The sequence below is a fragment of the Arachis ipaensis genome, chromosome B02 (assembly GCF_000816755.2).
Source record: "Arachis ipaensis cultivar K30076 chromosome B02, Araip1.1, whole genome shotgun sequence".
Classification (NCBI taxonomy): domain Eukaryota; kingdom Viridiplantae; phylum Streptophyta; class Magnoliopsida; order Fabales; family Fabaceae; genus Arachis; species Arachis ipaensis.
Window position 1 is genome coordinate 48,239,603 of NC_029786.2, and position 21,912 is coordinate 48,261,514.

Sequence of the window (21,912 nt, forward strand, 5' to 3'; positions counted from 1 at the left end):
TCGTCTGTGCCTCCTAGAACTCTAATTGGCTGAACTCAAGGGGAAGGGGAGCTATGTCACCGTCAACTTCTACCGAATAAAAGTGACGCCAACGTGTAGAGGAGGAGGATACAAACACTTTTATTAGATTAGATTTTTAATCGGAGTCACGAATCTCAAGAAATCAAAGCTAAAAGCTTAGAGGTTCTACAATTTTCTCACCCACACTCTCGGTCTCTCTTTGTTTCTTTTCCAAGTGCAGTTCGGTGATGAAGGAAGGGAAATAAAGATGAGTAAATGGTAATGGTGAAACTTGAGGATTTGTGGCATTAAGGTGTTATTAGGTGTCAAAAGAAGAATAAAGTAATCAAAACATGTGTCATTATTATATATGTATGTATGCATTACATGTTTTATTTCAATCTCTTTTATTTTATTCCCTTAATGGTTTTCGTTTGTTTATTTTTTGATAAATAATTTTAAATTTAATAGAATAAATAATAATTAAATTAAACTTCAATAATCATAAAATTTTATTGAATTATTTTTGTTAAAAATAGTTTTCTTAAAAATTACATCTCAATATAATATTTTAGTTCATAAATAGATAATTATTTAATTTTCAAAAACTCTGGGTGTTATACCATTGATCCCAATAGCTTTGGGGAGAAAAATACATCTCTTGAGGCATCTCAGGGATCCCATACTGAGGCTGCTGCACGTGCTCTTGTGCATGCTCTCTGGTTTGCTCCATCCTCTTCTTAGTGATGGGCTTATCCTCCCCAATGGAGACATCTCCATTTATGACAATTCCAGCTGAATTGCATAGATGACAGATGAAGTGTGGGAATGCTAACCTTGCATTGGTGTGAGGCTTCTCAGCTACCTTGTACATTTCTTGAGGAATCATCTCATGTACTTCCACCTCAGTTCTAACCGTGATGCAATGGATCATGATGGCTCTGTCAACAGTCACTTCTGACCGATTGCTAGTAGGGATGATGGATCTTTGGATGAATTCCAACCATTCTCTAGCTATGGGCTTAAGGTCAACCCTTTTTAGTTGGATGGAATTGCCTTGGGAATCCCTTTTCCACTATGCTCCTTCCACACAGATATCTAAGAGTACTTGATCCAATCTCTGATCAAAGTTAACTCTCCTAGTGTAAGGATGAGGATCTCCTTGCACTAGAGGCAAGTTGAATGCCAACCACACACTTTCCGGGCTGAAATCTAAGATCCTTCCTCGGACCATGGTGATCCAATTCCTTGGATTTGGGTTCACACTAGTGTCATAGTTTTTAGTAACCCATGCATTAGTATAGAACTCTTGCACCATTAGAATCCCAATATCCTGAATGGGATTGGTTAGGACTTCCCAACCTCTTCTCTAGATCTCTCTTCGGATTTTCGGATACCCATTCTTCTTGAGCATGAAAGGAACCTCAGGGATCACTTTCTTCTCAGCCACTACTTCATAGAAGTGGTCTTGGTTGGCTTTGGTGATGAATCTCTCTATCTTCCAAGATTCAGAGGGGGTGGCTACTACCTTTCCTTTCCTCTTTCTAGAGGAGTCTCCAACCTTGTGTGCCATGAATGGTAATGAAAAGGAAAAAGCTATGCTTTTCCTACACCAAACATAAAACTTTGCTCGTCCTCGAGCAAAAATAAGCAGAGGAGAATAATAGAGTAGAAAAAGAAGAAAAAAGAAGGATATAGAGGGAGAGAAGGTTTTCAGCCTTGTGGGTGTAGTAGGGTATGAGAGGTGTATGTATGAAGGGTTATGAAATGGGGTATTTATAGGAAAAGAGTAGGGTTAGGTTCGGCCATAGGGTGTATTTTGGGTGGGAAATTTGATTTTGAAGTGGGTGGGGATAGGTGGGAGTTATGATGGTTTTAGAAAAGTGGTATAGATGTGATTGGGCTAGGGTTTATAGGGAAGTGACTATGGGGAAGTGTGAAAATAAGAGGGGTAGGTGAAAGATGATGTGGGACCCATAAGTCCTGAGAGGCTAGGGAATCCAGATTCCCTGCTTCTCTGTATTGGCATTTGAACGCCCAGGGGCTGCTCCCTGGCTTGCGTTCAACGCCAGCAATGCTGCCCATGATGGGAGTTGAATGCCCAGCAGGGATACCCTAGCTGGCATTCAACTTTAACACTCCATCCATAGTGTTTTGTTTTCACTTCTATGAAATTTTGTCTCTGTTCTGAATGCTGCATATGATCATGACCCTAAAAGAAAAACAAAACAAAACAAAATAAATAATTAAGGTTAGGTTGCCTCCCAACAAGCGCTCTTTTAACGTCATTAGCTTGACGGTTAGCTCCTTATGGAGGTGAGTATGGGTTCAGATTTTTGCCCTTTACAGTGAACTTTCTTCCTGTCCTCTCATGAATGAGCTCCACATGCTCTAGAGATAGGACATGACTCACTTTATGTGGTAAGGCTGGCTTCTTAGTGAAGACAACTCTCATGCCAGGTGAGAGGCCTTCTGTTGGAACTTTCTTGTCCCTCCAGCCTTTTGGTACTTTCTTCTTAGTACCTTTGTGCTTAGAGCTTGTTAGTGGCTGCCCAACACCAAACTTAAAATTGATATCTAGGGGATCTGCCATGCTCTGCATAGAAAGAGAGGGTTGGAACACTAGGTGTTGCATAGTTATCTCTCTTTTAGAGGGAGAATTGGGATGAGGCATCTTGAATAAGATGTGGTCCTCTCCTAACTATAGGGCAATTCTCCCTTACCCACATCAATGATAGCATTGGCTGTGGCTAGGAAAGGTCTTCTAAGGATGACACAGTCATCCTCATCCTCTCCTATGTCCAAGACTATGAAGTTTGCAGGGATGTAGTGGTTTTCAACTTTCACCAAGACATCCTCTACTAAGCCATATGGCTTCTTCATTGTCTTATCTGCCATCTCTAGTGAGATTTTTGCAGCGTGTACCTCAAGGATGCCCACTTTCTCCATTACAGAGAGTGGCATAAGGTTAATACTTGATCCTAGGTCACACAGAGCTTTTTCAAAGGTCATAGTGCCTATGGTGCAAGGAATCAGAAAGCGTCCAGGATCTGAAAACTTCTGTGGTAGCTCTTGCTGAGCTAAAGCATGGAGTTGTTTGGTGAGCAGTGGAGGTTCTTCCTCGAGAGGCTTTGTACCAAATAACTTGGCATTCAGCTTCATTAGAGCTCCTAGATACCGAGCAACTCGCTCTTCCCTAGTATCTTTGGTGCGCAGAAATCGTGATGGTTCCATTCCTTGGTAACGGTGCTAAAAACTCAATACGCACGTTCATAATCTTAGTTCTTTGTCACAACTTCGCACAGCTAACCAGCAAGTGCACTGGGTCGTCTAAGTAATAAACCTTACGTGAGTAAGGGTTGATCCCACGGAGATTGTTGGCTTGAAGCAAGCTATGGTCAGCTTGTAAATCTCAGTCAGGCAGATTCAATTGATTATGGAGATTTAATAATTAAAAGATAAATAAAACATAAATTAAAGATAGAGATACTTATGTAATTCATTGGTGAGAATTTCAGATAAGCGTATAGAGATGCGTTCGTTCCTCCTGAACCTCTACTTTCCTGTTGCCTTCATCCAATCATTCATACTCCTTTCTATGGCAAGTTGTATGTTAGGTATCACCGTTGTCAATGGCTACATCCTGTCCTCTCAGTGAAAATTGTCCAATGCGCTGTCACTGCATGGCTAATCATCTGTCGGTTCTCGATCATACTGGAATAGGATCCATTGATCCTTTTGTGTTTGTCACTACGCTCAGCACTCGCGAGTTTGAAGCTCGTCGCAACCATCCCTTCCCAGATCCTACTCGGAATACCACAGATAAGGTTTAGACTTTCTGGATCTCAGGAATGGCTACCCATGGGTTTAGACTTTCTCAGACTCAGTCCCCTGTATTAGATATCTAAGAGATACTCATTCCGTCTAAGGTAGAACGGAAGTGGTTGTCAGGCACGCGTTCATGGGTTAGGAAAGGTGATGACTATCACGATCATCACATTCATATTAAGGTGCGAATGAATATCTTAGAATCAGAATAAGCTTGAATTGAATAGAAAAACAATAGTACTTTGTATTAATTCATGAGGAACAGCAGAGCTCCACACCTTAATCTATGGTGTGTAGAAACTCTACCATTGAAAATACATAAGTGATAATGGAGTTCATTGGTCTCGGCCCCAGAGGGGAGCCGGAGTAACCAAGACTTAAAATGATCCGAAGATGTAAATACAATTGTAAAAAGTCCTATTTATGCTAAACTAGTTATTAGGGTTTACTGAAATGAGTAAATGATGCAGAAATCCACTTCTGGAGCCCACTTGGTGTGTGCTTGGGCTGAGCATTGAGCTTTACACGTGTAGAGGCTTCTCTTGGAGTTGAACGCCAGTTTGTAACCTGTTTCTGGCATTTAACTCCACTTTGCAACCTGTTTCTGGCATTTAACTCTAGAATGTAGCATGGAACTGGCATTGAACACCAGTTTGCGTCATCTAAACTCGGGCAAAGTATGGACTATTATATATTCCTGGAAAGCCCTGGATGTCTACGTTCCAACGCAATTGAGAGCGCACCATTTGGAGTTCTGTAGCTCCAGAAAATCCACTTTGAGTGCAGGGAGGTTAGATTCCAACAGCATCTGCAGTCCTTCTTCAACCTCTGAATCTGATTTTTGCTCAGGTCCCTTGATGTTCGGAAAACAATCCGACACAAAACTCACCGGCAAGTGCACCGGGTCGCATCAAGTAATAATAACTCACGTGAGTGAGGTCGATCCCACAGGGATTGAAGGATTGAGCAATTTTAGTTTAGTGGTTGATTTAGTCAAGCGAATCAAGTGTTGAGTTGAGTGAAGTATGATTTCAGAAACTAAATTGCTTGAAATGTAAAGGGGAGTGGGTGAATTGCAAGAAATTAAAGAGAACCGAAAATAAAAGTGCTGAATCTTAAAGAACAAGAAATTAAATTGTAGAAACTTAGATTGCAAGAAATGTAAATGACTGAATCTTAAGGTGCAAGAAATGTAAATGGCTTGAATTGTAAATGGGTTAGGGATGTGGAATTGCAGAAATTAAACACAGGAAAGTAAATTGCAACAATCAGGGAAGTAAAGGGTGAATTTAATTGCAGTAGATCTCAAACAGAAAATGTAAATTGCTTGAAGAAGCGTTCAACAGAGAAACTTAAAATAGAATCTCCAGATCTCAGGACCCAAGAGACTAGATAACCAAGTCTAGATCTCAATGCCTTCCTAGATCCGATTTCAGAATTTAATTGGAAGAAAAGTAAAGATGAAGCAGTAGAAGAAAAGGATTCAAATATTGATTTCTCAAAGGAATGTAGTAAAGAAAACAGAGAGATCTTAAGGTGAGATTGAGACAGAATTTCCTCAATTCTTCAACACCCAAGACTCAAGACAATTGTAAGATGAAATTGAAAATAAGAAAACTAAGAGGAAGAGAATTCAATTCTCCTTCCCCGAGACTCAGAATCTCCAAAATGATCAAAACCCAAAAGCTCTCTACTGCAAGTATTAAAAATTCTAAAAAGGAAGCTCCCCAAAAACTTCAAATCCTAAGCTATTTATACACTTTCTTCAAATGATCATTAATCCTTGAATTGGGCCTTTAGCCTTGATGGAATTGGGTTGATAGTGGCCTCTGTTGATTGCTCTTGGTGTTGGGAGGAAATCCATTAGTGAACCAGGCCATGAACCATTCACGTTTGAGCCAACGTTTGAGGCAAACGTTGACTCAAACGTTACTTGAGTGAGGCATTATGCAGCTAGGCCGTGTGCTGTCTTCCACGTTTGGCTCAACGTTTGAGGTCAAACGTGAGCTCAAACGTGGACCTCCCTTTTTGTATGCTTCTTGGGGGCTACTTTGTCCTCTTTTCGCATTGCCAATTTTGTGCCCAATAGAGACTATTATATATGGTTGGAAAGCTCTGAATGTTAGCCTTCTAACCCACTTGGAATCACGTCAATTGGACATCTACAACTCAAGTTATTCTCATTGGAAGTATGCCCCTTCATGCTGTTTGGCGCCAACGTTTGACCTCACGTTTGAGGCAAACGTTGGCTCAAACGTTGCTGCCTCCAGGGATGCCATTTCTCTTCTCTTTGGCGCCAACGTTTGACCTCACGTTTGAGGCAAACGTTGGCACAAACGTTGCCTTCCCAGGAGCTTCAATTCTCTTCTCTTTTGGAGCCAACATTTGACCTCACGTTTGAGGCAAACGTTGGCTCAAACGTTGCTTTCCAGGAGCTTCATTCTTCAGTCAACGTTTGACCTCAACGTTTGAGGCAAACGTTGGCGCAAACGTTGGCTTTTCCCCAGGGTGTTCTTCAACTGCTACTCACGTTTGAGTTGACGTTTGAGGCAAACGTTAGCTCAAACGTGAATTCCATTTTTTTCAAACCCATTCTTGCAACCTTCTTCCATAATGTTGGAACACCTTTTGTTTCCTTTCTTCACCTACAAGTAATCAAAACAACTAATCAAAGTATCACAAAATTCACAAGGTTTATAAATCAATTAATTATCAACTAAAGTTAGCTTGAACCTTATGATTTTGTATTAATTAAAAGGTGGTTGATTGATTTAAGGAAACCATGCAATTCCAATTCAAATGGCTAATTTACAATGCAAGAAAGTGCATAAAACTAAATGATAACAAGAGAAAAAGATTAGTGAAACTAGGCTAAGATGACTTGTCATCACAACACCAAACTTAAAGCTTGCTTGTCCCCAAGCAAGAAAAGAATTATGCTCAAAGGTTCTTTCAATTTTGAATGGATTTGAAGAATTACATGTTCTATCCGGTGAGTGAAGTGATTAAGTAACAGTGGGGTGAACTCTAAATTATATGCTCATACAAGGGCTTCAGTGCTTACTAGTCCTCACATATTGGGAGTCTTAGGTCTTAGGATTTTCATCCAAATGGTATCATGGAGATCTCTTTATATGTAGTCACCTTGAAGCAGCTTATAGTTTCTTTGCTTTGGCCTTGACTTTAAGTGTCATGTCTCAAAGCGGCTCTTTAGATAAGCTTTCAATCAATACTCCTAAACCAGTTGGTTTTAAGGTATTAGGTGTTGAAGCACCCCTAAGGATTTACTTGCTCAAGCCTCTTTCTTTGATACAACTCAACCACAAGCATTTTACTAGGCTAACAACTCTTTGAGTCATTGTTTCTTCTTTCTTTTCTGCCTAGTAATTGATGCTCAGAGCCTTGGGCCATGTTCTTTTTGTCTTTGTATTTTCTTTTCTTTCTTTTGTTTTGTTTGCTGCTTCTTGGATCAATAGATTTTTGAGAATCTCCACAATACTTCTTTGAACTTCATGTCCTGCCTATGAGCTCCCATGCAAGTTTTCACAAGCATGCAACCTCAATGCATAATCATACAACTAGAACCACCACTTCTCCTAATCTTTTGCTTGCCTCAAAATTGTTTAATTCCTCAATCCTTCTTTTCAAAGAACTTTCATGTGATGCAATTTTTGAACATTGAGTGCAAACAAGTTTTGAAAAGAAAAATGTTGTTAATGATCAAGCATCTTGCTTATTGAATTACAGAAAAACTATGCTATGCAGGCAGGCAGGGGTATTATGTAACTTTCAATTTAGCAGCATCTGATACAAAATAATCACTGAACAATACAACCTTTTAGAGTTTGCTTGCTTTCCTCTTCCTCATCATCATTGCCGATCTTTACATTCCTCTCTCTTCCTTTTGATAGATGATGCTTAATCCTTCCAAAAGTTTGTATGGTACCCTGCAGTGATATTGAAAGTTGCTTGTTCCCCAAGCACTTAGAAACAATGGTTAGCATGCATGATTTATTTGTGGGCCTTTATACTTACTTTGGTGTGGAAAAACCAAACTTAGTACCTTGCCAATGATTCTTGTTCATCAAACTAACCAGCTGTGAAACTCTTTTTCTTTTTCAAAGGCAATTAAACTGAAAACAGCAGAATGGTTAACTAGCAGGGATATATTTGCCTCTCTATCGCCCAATTCAGCAAGGTTTTGAACCAGTTGTTCCATTTGCTTTTCAACTCTTCTGAGTGAGGCCTCTTAGTTCCTGCTTATCATCTCTTGATTTTTCCTTACTTCTTCCTGCTCTATTGTTATCATTTCTTGAACATTCATGAATCTTTCCATCATCATTTCTAGAACATATAGTCTTTGAGAGTTTGGAATTGGTTGTGGTTGTGTCAACTGTAATGGTTGACGGAAGTCATTTTGGGCGAGTTGTGAGGTAGGATGGGGTTGGAAGTGTGTGCATTGGGGTGGTGCGTGATGGTTGTTGTTGTGGGGATTGTTTTTATGCTGGTTTTTGAAATTGGGGTTGTTGCAGTTGAAGTCCCTTGGTCTTTGATTTTGGTTTTCAACCCCCCTCCAAGTGGATTGAGTTCTCCAGGGTGGGTTGTACACATCATTCTGAGTCCTACGTTGGGACATGCTTGAGGAGCTATTTGGAGAGTGTGATCGCTCATGACTTTGTTGCTCATAGTTAATTACTCCAGAACCGTTTTCAGGTTGATTCCAACACTGGGGATTTTGAGGTGAGTTCTGTGAATTTCCCACAGCATGTTGCAACTCATCTACTTTTTGGTTAATCAGCTCCAGTTGTTGCTTAAGCTGTTGATATATCGGCTTGCTTTGGGCCATGATTGCACGAATACCTTCAATTTCCTTCTCTTGTGCGGATGGTTGCATTCCTGCCTCTGGTTTAACAGTTCTTTGAGGTGGCTTCAGCTTGACTAGGAGTTCACTCATTAGTTCTTCCCATCCGATGATGTTTCCCTGTGGGAAAGCTTCAAACCACTGAGCAATGTCGTTCATGGTGATGAGTGGTTGCTTGTCATCTAAGGTGGGGATATCGCTCCCATGATTGCTGGCATTCATCGATTTCCCTTCCATGGTCTGCACAATCACATACAGTTCAAATGAAGATGGAGTACATTTATGCCAGGAGTAGTTAACGCAATGTGTCAAACAGTTGGTAAACTTGAGAGATTAATGATCGAAAATCACTTTTCTCGTTAATTTATCAAGCTATGAGAATCATACTCAGCAAGTTAAACCAAGAGAACTTCACTCCATTGCTAAAGTGAGGTTTCAATAGCTCAGGCAAAAATTCAAACAGTTAGTGTGTCAGTCAAAAATTAGAGAAACAGAAAAGAAAAAGTGCTTGATCTAAACTACCACCTCACTTAATCATTGTCAATCTATTTCAATCCCCGGCAACGGCGCCAAAAACTTGATGTTCGGAAAACGATCCGACACAAAACTCACCGGCAAGTGCACCGGGTCGCATCAAGTAATAATAACTCACGTGAGTGAGGTCGATCCCACAGGGATTGAAGGATTGAGCAATTTTAGTTTAGTGGTTGATTTAGTCAAGCAAATCAAGTGTTGAGTTGAGTGAAGTATGATTTCAGAAACTAAATTGCTTGAAATGTAAAGGGGAGTGGGTGAATTGCAAGAAATTAAAGAGAACCGAAAATAAAAGTGCTGAATCTTAAAGAACAAGAAATTAAATTGTAGAAACTTAGATTGCAAGAAATGTAAATGACTGAATCTTAAGGTGCAAGAAATATAAATGGCTTGAATTGTAAATGGGTTAGGGATGTGGAATTGCAGAAATTAAACACAGGAAAGTAAATTGCAACAATCAGGGAAGTAAAGGATGCTCCTTCCCCGAGACTCAGAATCTCCAAAATGCTCAAAACCCAAAAGCTCTCTACTGCAAGTATTAAAAATTCTAAAAAGGAAGCTCCCCAAAAACTTCAAATCCTAAGCTATTTATACACTTTCTTCAAATGATCATTAAGCCTTGAATTGGGCCTTTAGCCTTGATGGAATTGGGTTGATAGTGGCCTCTGTTGATTGCTCTTGGTGTTGGGAGGAAATCCATTAGTGAACCAGGCCATGAACCATTCACGTTTGAGCCAACGTTTGAGGCAAACGTTGACTCAAACGTTACTTGAGTGAGGCATTATGCAGCTAGGCCGTGTGCTGTCTTCCACGTTTGGCTCAACGTTTGAGGTCAAACGTGAGCTCAAACGTGGACCTCCCTTTTTGTATGCTTCTTAGGGGCTACTTTGTCCTCTTGTCGCGTTGCCAATTTTGTGCCCAATAGAGACTATTATATATGGTTGGAAAGCTCTGAATGTTAGCTTTCTAACCCACTTGGAATCATCTCAATTGGACATCTACAACTCAAGTTATTCTCGTTGGAAGTATGCCCCTTCATGCTGTTTGGCGCCAACGTTTGACCTCACGTTTGAGGCAAACGTTGGCTCAAACGTTGCTGCCTCCAGGGATGCTATTTCTCTTCTCTTTGGCACAAACGTTTGACCTCACGTTTGAGGCAAACGTTGGCGCAAACGTTGCCTTCCCAGGAGCTTCAATTCTCTTCTATTTTGGAGCCAACGTTTGACCTCACGTTTGAGGCAAACGTTGGCTCAAACGTTGCTTACCAGGAGCTTCATTCTTCAGCCAACGTTTGACCTCAATGTTTGAGGCAAACGTTGGCGCAAATGTTGGCTTTTCCCCAGGGTGTTCTTCAACTGCTACTCATGTTTGAGTTGACGTTTGAGGCAAACGTTAGCTCAAACGTGAATTCCATTTTTTTCAAACCCATTCTTGCAACCTTCTTCCATAACGTTGGCACACCTTTTGTTTCCTTTCTTCACCTAAAAGTAATCAAAACAACCAATCAAAGTATCACAAAATTCACAAGGTTTATAAATCAATTAATTATCAACTAAAGTTAGCTTGAACCTTATGATTTTGTATCAATTAAAAGGTGGTTGATTGATTTAAGGAAACCATGCAATTCCAATTCAAATGGCTAATTTACAATGCAAGAAAGTGCATAAAACTAAATGATAACAAGAGAAAAAGATTAGTGAAACTAGGCTAAGATGACTTGTCATCATCCCTCAATTTCAGCCATAAATTACCTGAAATCACAGAAAAACACACAAACTCATAGTAAAGTCCAGAAATGTGAATTTTATTTAAAAACTAATAAAAATATACTAAAAACTAACTAAATCATACTAAAAACTTTGTAAAAACAATGCCAAAAAGCGTATAAATAATCCGCTCATCACAACACCAAACTTAAATTATTGCTTGTTCCCAAGCAACTAAAAATAAAATAGGATAAAAAGAAGAGAATATACTATAAATTCCAGAATATCAATGAAACTTAGCTCCAATCAGATGAGCGGGACTTGTAGCTTTTTGCCTCTTGAATAGTTTTGGCATCTCACTCTATCCATTGAAGTTCAGAATGATTGGCATATATAGGAACTTAGAATTCAGAAAGTGTTATTGATTCTCCTAGTTCAGTATGTTGATTTTTGAACACAACTACTTTATGAGTCTTGGCCGTGGCCCGAAGCACTTTGTTTTCCAGTATTACCACCGGATACACAAAATGCCATAGACACATAATTGGATGAACCTTTTCAGATTGTGACTCAGCTTTGCTAAAGTCCCCAATTAGAGGTGTCCAGAGTTCTTAAGCACACTATTCTTTTGCTTTGGACCTTGACTTTAACCGCTCAGTCTCAAGTTTTCACTTGACACCTTCACGCCACAAGCACATGGTTAGGGACAGCTTGGTTTAGCCGCTTAGGCCAGGATTTTATTCCTTTAGGCCCTCCCATCCACTGATGCTCAAAGCCTTAGATCCCTTTTTTATTACCCTTGCCTTTTGGTTTTAAGGGCTATTGGCTTTTTGCTCTTGCCTTTTTGTTTAAAGAGCTTTTGGCTTTTCCTGCTTGCTTTTTCTTTTTCTTTCTCTCTTTTTTTTTTTGCTGTTTTTCTTTTCTCTTTTTTTTCGCAAGCTTTTGTATTCACTGCTTTTTCTTGCTGCAAGAATCAATTTTATGATTTTTCGGATCATCAAATAACATTTCTCCTTTTTCCTTATTCTTCAAGAGCCAACATATTTAACATTCTTAAACCACAATTTCAAAAGACATATGCACTGTTCAAGCATTCATTCAGAAAACAAAAAGTATTGTCACCACATCAAAATAATTAAACTAGTTTCAAGGATGAATTGAAACCATGTACTTCTTGTTCTTTTGTTTGTAGAACATTTTTTCATTTAAGAGAGGTGATGGATTCATATTCATAACTTTAAGGCATAGACACTTGGACACTAGTGATCATATAGTAAAGACACAAACATAAATAAAACATAAAGCTCAAAAATAAAAAAAACAGTAAAAGAAATAGACAAGGAGATTAAGGAATGAGTCCACCTTAGTGAGGGTGGTGTTTTCCTCTTCTTGAAGAACCAATGGTGCTTTTGAGCTCCTTTATGTCTCTTCCTTGTCCTTGTTGTTCCTCCCTCATGGCTCTTTGATCTTCTCTAATCTCATGTAGAATGATGGAGTGCTCTTGGTGCTCCACCCTTAGTTGTCCCATGTTGGAACTTAATTCTCCTAGGGAGGTGTTGATTTGCTCCCAATAGTTTTGTGGAGGAAAGTGCATCCCTTTAGGCATCTCAGGGATTTCATGGTGAGGAATTTCCTCATGCTCTTGTTGAGGTCCATGATCTCTTGTTTGCTCCATTCTTTTCTTAGTGATGGGCTTGTGAGATGAATCTTTCCATCTTTCATGACTCAGAGGTGAAAGCAATTGCCTTCCCTTTCCTCTTTTTTGAGGTTTCTTTGGCCTTAGGTGTCATTAATGGTTATGAAAAAACAAAAAGTAATGCTTTTACCACACCAAACTTAAAAGGTTTGCTCGTCCCGAGCAAAAAAAGAAAGAAAGTAATAGAAGAAGAAGAAAATGGAGGAAATAGAGGGAGATATGTGAATACGGCCAAGGGGGTGTGATGTGTGAAAAAAAAGGAGTGATGGTTTGAATTTAAGTGGGTGGGTGTAGGTGGGTTGTATGATGGTTGTGGAAGAGGTATGGGGGTGATTGGTGAAGGGTATTTAGGGAAGAGAGTTATAAAAAGGTGTGAAGAGGAAAGAAGAAGATGTGGGGATCCTGTGGGGTCCACAGAGCAAGTGGGTCAAGGACTTAACATCCCTGCTCCAATTAGGCGTGTAAAACGCCCTTAGTGTGCAATCCTGGCATTTAACGCCAAACTGCTACCTGTTTCTGGCGTTAAACGCCCAAATGTAGCTTGTTTCTGGCGTTTAACGCCAGGTTGGTGCCTGTTTCTGGCGTTAAACGCCAGACAGATGCTTGTTTCTGGCCTTTAAATGCCAGACTGCTCTCCTCCAGGGTGTGCTATTTTTAATGCTGTTTTTCATTCTATTTTTGATTTTTCAGTAGTTTTTATGACTTCACATGATCATCAACCTAATAAAACACGAAATAACAAAAAGAAAATAAAATAGATATGATTAAATAACATTGGGTTGCCTCCCAATAAGTGCTTCTTCAATGTCAATAGCTTGACAGTGAGCTCTCATGGAGCCTCACAGATGTTCAGAGCATTGCTGGAACCTCCCAACACCAAACTTAGAGTTTGAATGTGGGGGTTCAACACCAAACTTAGAGTTTGGTTGTGGCCTCCCAACACCAAACTTAGAGTTTGACTGTAGGGGCTTTGGTTGACTCTGTAGTGAGAGAAGCTTATCATGCTTCCTCTCCATGGTTACAGAAGGAGATCCTTGAGTTTTAAACACAAGGTTGTCCTCATTCAGTTGAAGGACTAACTCTCCTCTGTCCACATCAATCACAGCTCTTGCTATGGCTAGGAAGGGTCTTCCAAGGATGATGGATTCATCCTCTTCCTTCCCAGTGTCTAGGATTATGAAATCAGTAGGGATATAAAGGCCTTCAACCTTTACTAACACGTCCTCTACTAGTCCATAAGCCTGTTTTCTTGAGTTGTCTACCATCTCTAATGAGATTCTGACAGCTTGCACCTCAAAGATTCCCAGTTTCTCCATTACAGAGAGTGGCATGAGGTTTATCCCTGACCCAAGGTCACATAGAGCCTTCTCAAAGGTTATGGCGCCTATGGTACAAGGTATTAAGAACTTTCCAGGATCCTGTTTCTTCTGAGGCAATGTCAGTTGATCCAGATCACTCAGTTCATTGGTGAGCAAGGGAGGTTCATCTTCCCAAGTCTCATTACCAAATAATTTGGCATTCAGCTTCATGATTGCACCAAGGTACTTGGCAACTTGCTCTTCAGTAACATCTTCATTCTCTTCAGAAGAAGAATACTCATCAGAGCTCATGAATGGCATAAGGAGGTTCAATGGAATTTCTATGGTCTCTAGATGAGCCTCAGATTCCTTTGGTTCCTCAGAGGGAAACTCCTTATTGATCACTGGACGTCCCAGGAGGTCTTCCTCACTAGGATTCACGTCCTCCTCCTCCCTTGTAAGTTCGGCCATGAGGATTAAATCAATGGCTTTGCACTCTTTCTTTGGATTTTCTTCTGTATTGCTTGGAAGAGTACTAGGAGGAGTTTCAGTGACTCTTTTACTCAGCTGGCCCACTTGTGCCTCCAAATTTCTAATGGAGGACCTTGTTTCATTCATGAAACTTAAAGTGGCCTTAGATAGATCAGAGACTATATTTGCCAAGCTAGATGGATTCTACTCGGAATTCTCTGTCTGTTGCTGAGTGGATGATGGAAAAGGCTTGCTATTGCTAAACCTGTTTCTTCCACCATTATTAAAGCCTTTTTAAGGCTTTTGTTGATCCTTCCATGAGAAATTTGGATGATTTCTCCATGAGGGATTATAGGTGTTTCCATAGGGTTCACCCATGTAATTCACCTCTGCTATTGCAGGGTTCTCAGGATCATAAGCTTCTTCTTCAGAAGATGCCTCTTGAGTACTGTTGGATGCAGCTTGCATTCCATTCAGACTCTGAGAAATCATATTGACTTGCTGAGTTAATATTTTGTTCTGAGCCAATGTAGCATTCAGAGTATCAATTTCACGAACTCCCTTCCTTTGAGGCGTCCTATTACTTACAGGATTTCTCTCAGAAGTGTACATGAACTGGTTATTAGCAACCATGTCAATGAGTTCTTGAGCTTCTACAGGCATTTTCTTTAGGTGAATCGATCCACCTGCAGAATGGTCCAATGACATCTTTGATAACTCAGACAGACCATCATAGAATATATCCAGGATGGTCCATTCTGAAAGCATGTCAGAAGGACACTTTTTGGTCAGTTCCTTGTATCTCTCCCAAGCTTCATAGAGGGATTCACCTTCCTTCTGTCTGAAGGTTTGAACATTCACTCTAAGCTTGCTAAGCTTTTGAGGAGGAAAGAACTTGGCTAAGAAAGCTGTGACCAGCTTATCCCAAGAGTTCAGGCTATCCTTAGGGTGAGAGTCCAACTATATTCTAGCTCTGTCTCTTACAGCAAATGGGAAAAGCATAAGCCTGTAGACCTCGGGATCAACCCCATTGGTCTTAACAGTATCACAGATCTACAAGAATTCAGTTAAGAACTGAAAAGGATCTTCTGATGGAAGTCCATAAAACTTGCAGTTCTGTTGCATCAGAGAAACTAATTGAGGTTTCAGCTCAAAGTAGTTTGCTTCAATGGCAGGGATTGAGATGCTTCTTCCATGTAAATTGGAATTAGGTGCAGTAAAGTCATCAAGCATCTTCCTTGCATTGTTATTATTTTCGGCCATGTCTCCTTCTTTTTCAAAATTTTCAGTCAGATTTTCTCCAGAGAGTTGTGCTTTAGCTTCCCTTAGCTTCTTCTTCAGAGTCCTTTCAGGTTCAGGATCAGCTTCAACAAGAATGTTCTTATCCTTGTTCCTGCTCATATGAAAAAGAAGAAAACAGAAAAGAAAATATGGAATACTCTATGTCAGAGTCTAGAGATTCCTTTATGTGAGTAGAAGAAGATATGAATAGAAGATGGAGAATCCAAACACAAGGGTGAGGAGTAGGTTCGAATTCTTAGATGAAGAGGAGTGTTAGTAAATAAATAAATAAATAGAAGGAGGTGAGGGAGAAGAATTTTCGAAAATTAGATAAAATAAAATAAAAGTATTTATGTTTTTTAAATTAAAAATTAAAAATTCAAAAATTAAGCAAGGAAAATTAAATCAAATTGAATTGAATTTAAAACAATTAGTTAATTCAAAAAGGAATTTTGAAAAAGATGAAGGTAATTTTCGAAAATTAGAGATAGAATTAGTTAAGTAGTTTTGAAAAAGATATGATTCAAATAGAAAGATAAGATTGATTGAAAAAGATTTGAAAATCAATTTGAAAAAGATATGATTGAAAATCATTTTGAAAGAGATTTGAATTGGAAATTAAAAAGATTTGATTTTGAAATAGATTTTGAAATTAGCAATCAAAAAGATATAATTGAAAAGATATGATTGAAAAGATATGATTTGAAATTTAATTTGAAAAAGATTTGAAAAGGAAATTAAAAAGATTTGATTTTTGAAATTAAAGTTGATTACTTGACTAACAAGAAACTAAAAGATATGATTTTAAAATTCAAATATTGAACCTTTCTGAATAGGCAAGTAACAACTTAAAAAATTTTTGAATTAAAAATTAAATGTTGGCAATTAATTCGAAAGTGTGAAATAGAAATAAGAAAAAGATTTTGAAAATAATTTTTGAAATTTTTGAAAATCATAAAAGAAAAATGAAAAAGATTTGATTTTTGAAAAAAGATAGAATTTTTAATTGAAAATTTGATTTGTCTTATAAGAAACAACTAAATTTTAAAAATTTTTGAAAAAGTCAACTCAAATATTCGAATTTTATGAGGAGAAAAAGGGAAAGATATTTTTAAACACAAAAAAGACACAATGCATGGAAATTTTAGATCAAAACCCATGATGCATGCAAGAACACTTTGAATGTCAAGATGAACACCAAGAACACTTTGAAGATCAAGATGAACATCAAGACTTATTTTTTAAACTTTTTGAGAAAAGAAAAACATGCAAGACACTGATGCCAGGGCATTTTGACCAGTTTTACTGACCTTTTGTTTATTGTTTTAGGGTAGTTTCATTCATTTTCTTAGGAAATAAGCAAGTTTTGGGTAGAATTTCACTTACATCTTGATTTAAGCATACATTGAGCACTTTACATGATTTCATGAGAATTTTGCATGAATTAGATGACAAATTGGATGATGCATATCTCATGATGTGGATTAGAACTTTGATGCACTGTATTGCTTGATTTCAGGACAAAGGAAGCAAGAAAGAGCCACGTTGGCAGTTACGTTAGTCTAACTAACGTAACCACCAACGTGGAATGGGAGCTAGCTTGCAACGTTAATGAGAAAAGTAATCGCCAATAACGTCCTCGAAGCCATCATAGCCCACGTTAAGAGTCACGTTAACTAAGTTAACGTGAACTCTAACGTGGAAGAAAGAAAGTGGAGCCAACGTTAGTGACACTCACCTTTGTCACTAATTGTAGTATATATAGGGGTAGTTTTGAATCAGAAAGAAGATTTTGGGGGGATGGGAAATTGAGAACTACTCTCTGTATAATTTACTTTCTCTACACTTCTAGTTTTCATGATGTATTCTCCATCTTTGTTTTCCATTTCCAGAGCTATGAACAACTAAACCCCTTTCATTGGGTTAGGGAGCTCTGTTGTAATTTGATGGATCAATACTAATTTTCATTACTCTTCTTCTATCTTTTCTCTTGATTTTACTAGAAAGCTTTAAATCTTCATCCCATTGGGTAGTTATCTTGGAAAAGAAGTGATGAGCGGATAATTTATACGCTTTTTGACATTGTTTTTAGTATGTTTTTAGTAGGATCTAGTTACTTTTAGGGATGTTTTCATTAGTTTTTATGTTAAATTCACATTTCTGGACTTTACTATGAGTTTTTGTGTTTTTCTGTGATTTTAGGCATTTTCTGGCTGAAATTGAGGGACTTGAGCAAAAATCAGATTCAGAGGTTGAAGAAGGACTGTTGATGCTGTTGGATTTTGGCCTCCCTGCACCCAAAGTGGATTTTTTGGAGCTACAGAACTCGAAATGGCGCACTTCCAATTGCGTTGGAAAGTAGACATCCAGGGCTTTCCAGAAATATATAATAGTTCATACTTTGGCCAAGAATAGACGACGTAAACTGGCGTTCAACGCCAGCTTTCTACCCAAACCTGGCGTCCAGCGCCAGAAAAGGATCCAGAACCAGAGTTGAACGCCAAACTGGCACAAAAACTGGCGTTCAACTCCACAAATGGCCTCTGCACGTGCAACACTCAAGCTCAGCCCAAACACACACCAAGTGGGCCCAGGAAGTGGATTTATACATCAATTACTTACTCATGTAAACCCTAGTGACTAGTTTATTATAAATAGGACCTCTTACTATTGTATTAGGCATCTTTTGATCATCTTAGGATCTTAGGATCATCTTTGAAAGCATTGTTCTTAGACTTTGGGGGCTGGCCATCTCGGCCATGCCTGGACCTTCACTTATGTATTTTCATACGGTAGAGTTTCTACAGTCCATAGATTAAGGTGTGGAGCTCTGCTGTTCCTCAAAGATTAATGCAAAGTACTACTGTTTTCTATTCAATTCATCTTATTTCGCTTCTAAGATATCCATTCGCACCCAAGAACGTGATGAAGGTGATGATTATGTGTGACGCTCATCACCATTCTCCCCTATGAACACGTGCCTGACAAACACTTCCGTTCTACATGAAATAAGCTAGAATGAATATCTCTTAGATCTCCTAACCGGAATCTTCGTGGCGTAAGCTAGAATGATGGCGGCGTTCAAGAGAATCCGGAAGGTCTAAACCTTGTCTGTGGTATTTTGAGTAGGATTCTATGATTGAATGACTGTGACGAGCTTCAAACTCGCGAGTGCTGGGCGTAGTGACAGACGCAAAAGGATTATTGAATCCTATTCTAGCATGATCGAGAACCGACAGATGAATGGCCGTGCTATGACAGAGCATGTGAGTATATATTTCACTGAGAGGAGGGGATGTAGCCACTGACAATGGTGATTCCCTTGCATAAAGCCAGCCATGGAAAGGAGTGAGATTGATTGGATGAAGATAGCAGGAAAGCAGAGGTTCAGAGGAACGAAAAGCATCTCCATTCGCTTATCTGAAATTCCTACCAATGATTTACATAAGTATCTCTATCCCTATTTTATTATATAATATTCGAAAACACCAGTATCACTTTATATCTGCCTGACTGAGATTTACAAGGTGACCATAGCTTGCTTCATACCAACAATCTCCGTGGGATTCGACCCTTACTCACGTAAGGTATTACTTGGACGACCCAGTGCACTTGCTGGTTAGTTGTATCGAAGTTGTGACAAATTATGAATGCGTAATCACGATTACGCGTACCAAGTTGCTCACGTGCCAGTAATAGTTTGAGCCTGGACATCACAATTTCGTGCACCAAGTTTTTGGCGCCGTTGCCGGGGATTGTTCGAGTTTGGACAACTGACGGTTCATCCTGTTGCTCAGATTAGGTAATTTTCTTTTTGTTTTCTTTTCAAAAATTTTTCAAAAATAATTTCTAAAATTTTCTCATCTGTTTTCGAAAAAAATAAAAATATTTTCAAAAATTTTATTCAAGATTTTTAAGAATGAATTCTAGTGTTTCATGAAGCACGTGAAGCCTGGCTGGCTGTAAAGCCATGTCTAAATTCTTTTGGACTGAGGCTTCCAAACCATCAGAGGCAAGTTACATATTTGATAAGTAATGAGCAGCAATTTGTTATCAAGAGCAGTATACTCTGGTGTTAAATGCTGAAGCTTGGCTGGCCATTGGCCATGTCTAGTGTTTTGGACTGAAGCTTTCTTTGAAAGCTTGGCTGGCTAGTGAGCCATGTCTAATTCCTGGACTGAAGCTTTAGACTAAGAATGCAAGATTCTTGGAATTCATATTAAAAATTTTGGAATCCTTATTTTCCTTTTTCAATTAATTTTCGAAAAAAATACAAAAAAAAAAATTTAGAAAATCATAAAAATCAAAAATATTTTCTATTTCTTGTTTAAGTTTTGAGTCATGTTATAAGTTTGGTGTCAATTGCATATGCATCTTGCATTTTTTCGAAAATATCATGCATTCATAGTGTTCTTCATGTCTTTTTCAAAATTCTTGGTTATTTTCGAAAATTCCAAAAATAATTTTCAAAAATTCTTTTCTTATTTTTATACCAAATTTTCGAAAATAACAATAACAATTAATGTTTTGATTCAAAAATTTGAAGTTTGTTACTTGCTTGTTAAGAAAGATTCAAACTTTAAGGTCTAGAATCATATCTTGTGATTTCTTGTGAATCAAGTCATTAATTGTGATTTTAAATCAAATCTTTTTCAAAACTAATTTCAATCATATCTTTTCAAAAATATCTTCTTATCTTATCTTTTTCAAAAATATCTTTTCAAAAGATCTTTTCCAACTTCCTAACTTCTTATCTTTTCCAAATTTGTTTCAACTAACTAACTAACTTTTTGTTTGTTTCTTAACTTTTTCAAAACTACCTAACTAACTCTCTCTCTCTAATTTTCGAAAATATCTTCCCTCTTTTTCAAAAATTTCTTTTTAATTAACTAATTATTTTTATTTTTATTTTTGATTTCAAAAAATTTTTGAAAAAATACTAACATTTTTCAAAAACCATTTTCGAAAATCACTGACTCTTTTTCAAAAATAATTTTCGAAAATTCTCCCTCTCCCATCTTATTCTATTTATTTATTCATCCACTAACATCTCTTCCTCACATCATCACCAAATTCGAACCCCCCTCTTCTATCTGTGTTCGAGTTTCTTCTTCTTTTCTTCTACTAACAATAAGGAACCTCTTTACTGTGACATAGAGGATTCCTCTTCTTTTCTTTTTCTCTCCAAGGATCTCCCTCTACAACGATGGAGAGGAAGCATGAAAAGCTTCTCTCACAGCAGAGTCAACCGAAGCCCCCACAGTCAAACTCTAAGTTTGGTGTTGGGAGGCCACAACCAAACTCAGTTTGGTGTTGAACTCCCATATCCAAACTCTAAGTTTGGTGTTGGAGAGTCTCAACAATGCTCTGAACATCTGTGAGGCTCCATGAGAGCCTACTGTCAAGCTATTGACATTAAAAAAGCGCTTGTTGGGAGGCAATCCAATATTTATTTATCTAACTCTATTATTCTTGTTTTTCATGTTTTCTTAGGATCATGATCATATGGAGTCACAAAATAAATATAAAAAATTGAAAACAGAATCAAAAACAGCAGAAGAAAAATCACACCCTGGAGGAGCATCTGTCTGGCGTTCAGTGCCAGAACAGAGCATGGTTCTGGCGCTGAACGCCCAAAATGGGCAGCTTCTGGGCGCTGAATGCCAGAACAGGCATGGTTCTGGCGTTCAACGCCAGAAATGGCACACAAATGGGCGTTGAACGCCCAAAATGGCCACCAACCTGGCGCTGAACGCCCAGAGTTGTGTGCAAGGGCATTTTACATGCCTAAATTGGTGCAGGGATGTAAATGCCTTGACACCTCAAGATCTGTGGACCCCACAGGATCATCTCAGGATCTGTGGACCCCACAGGATCCCCACCTACCTCATCATCTCTCTTTCCATTCATGATCATCCCTTCTGTTTTCCATTGACCACTCACATCCATACACCCACTACCTTCAAAATTCAACATCTCTCTCCCACCCAATCCCACCCATATGGCCGAATACACACTCCCATCCATCTCCTCCATATCTTCTTCTTATTCCTCTATTCGTTCTTCTTTTGCTCGAGGGCGAGCAACATTCTAAGTGTGGTGTGGTAAAAGCATAGCTTTTTTGCTTTTTCCATAACCATTGATGGCACCTAAGGCCAGAGAAACCTCTAGAAAGAGGAAAGGGAAAATAAAAAGCTTCCATCAAGGGTCTATAGCTCAGTGGTAGAACATTTGACT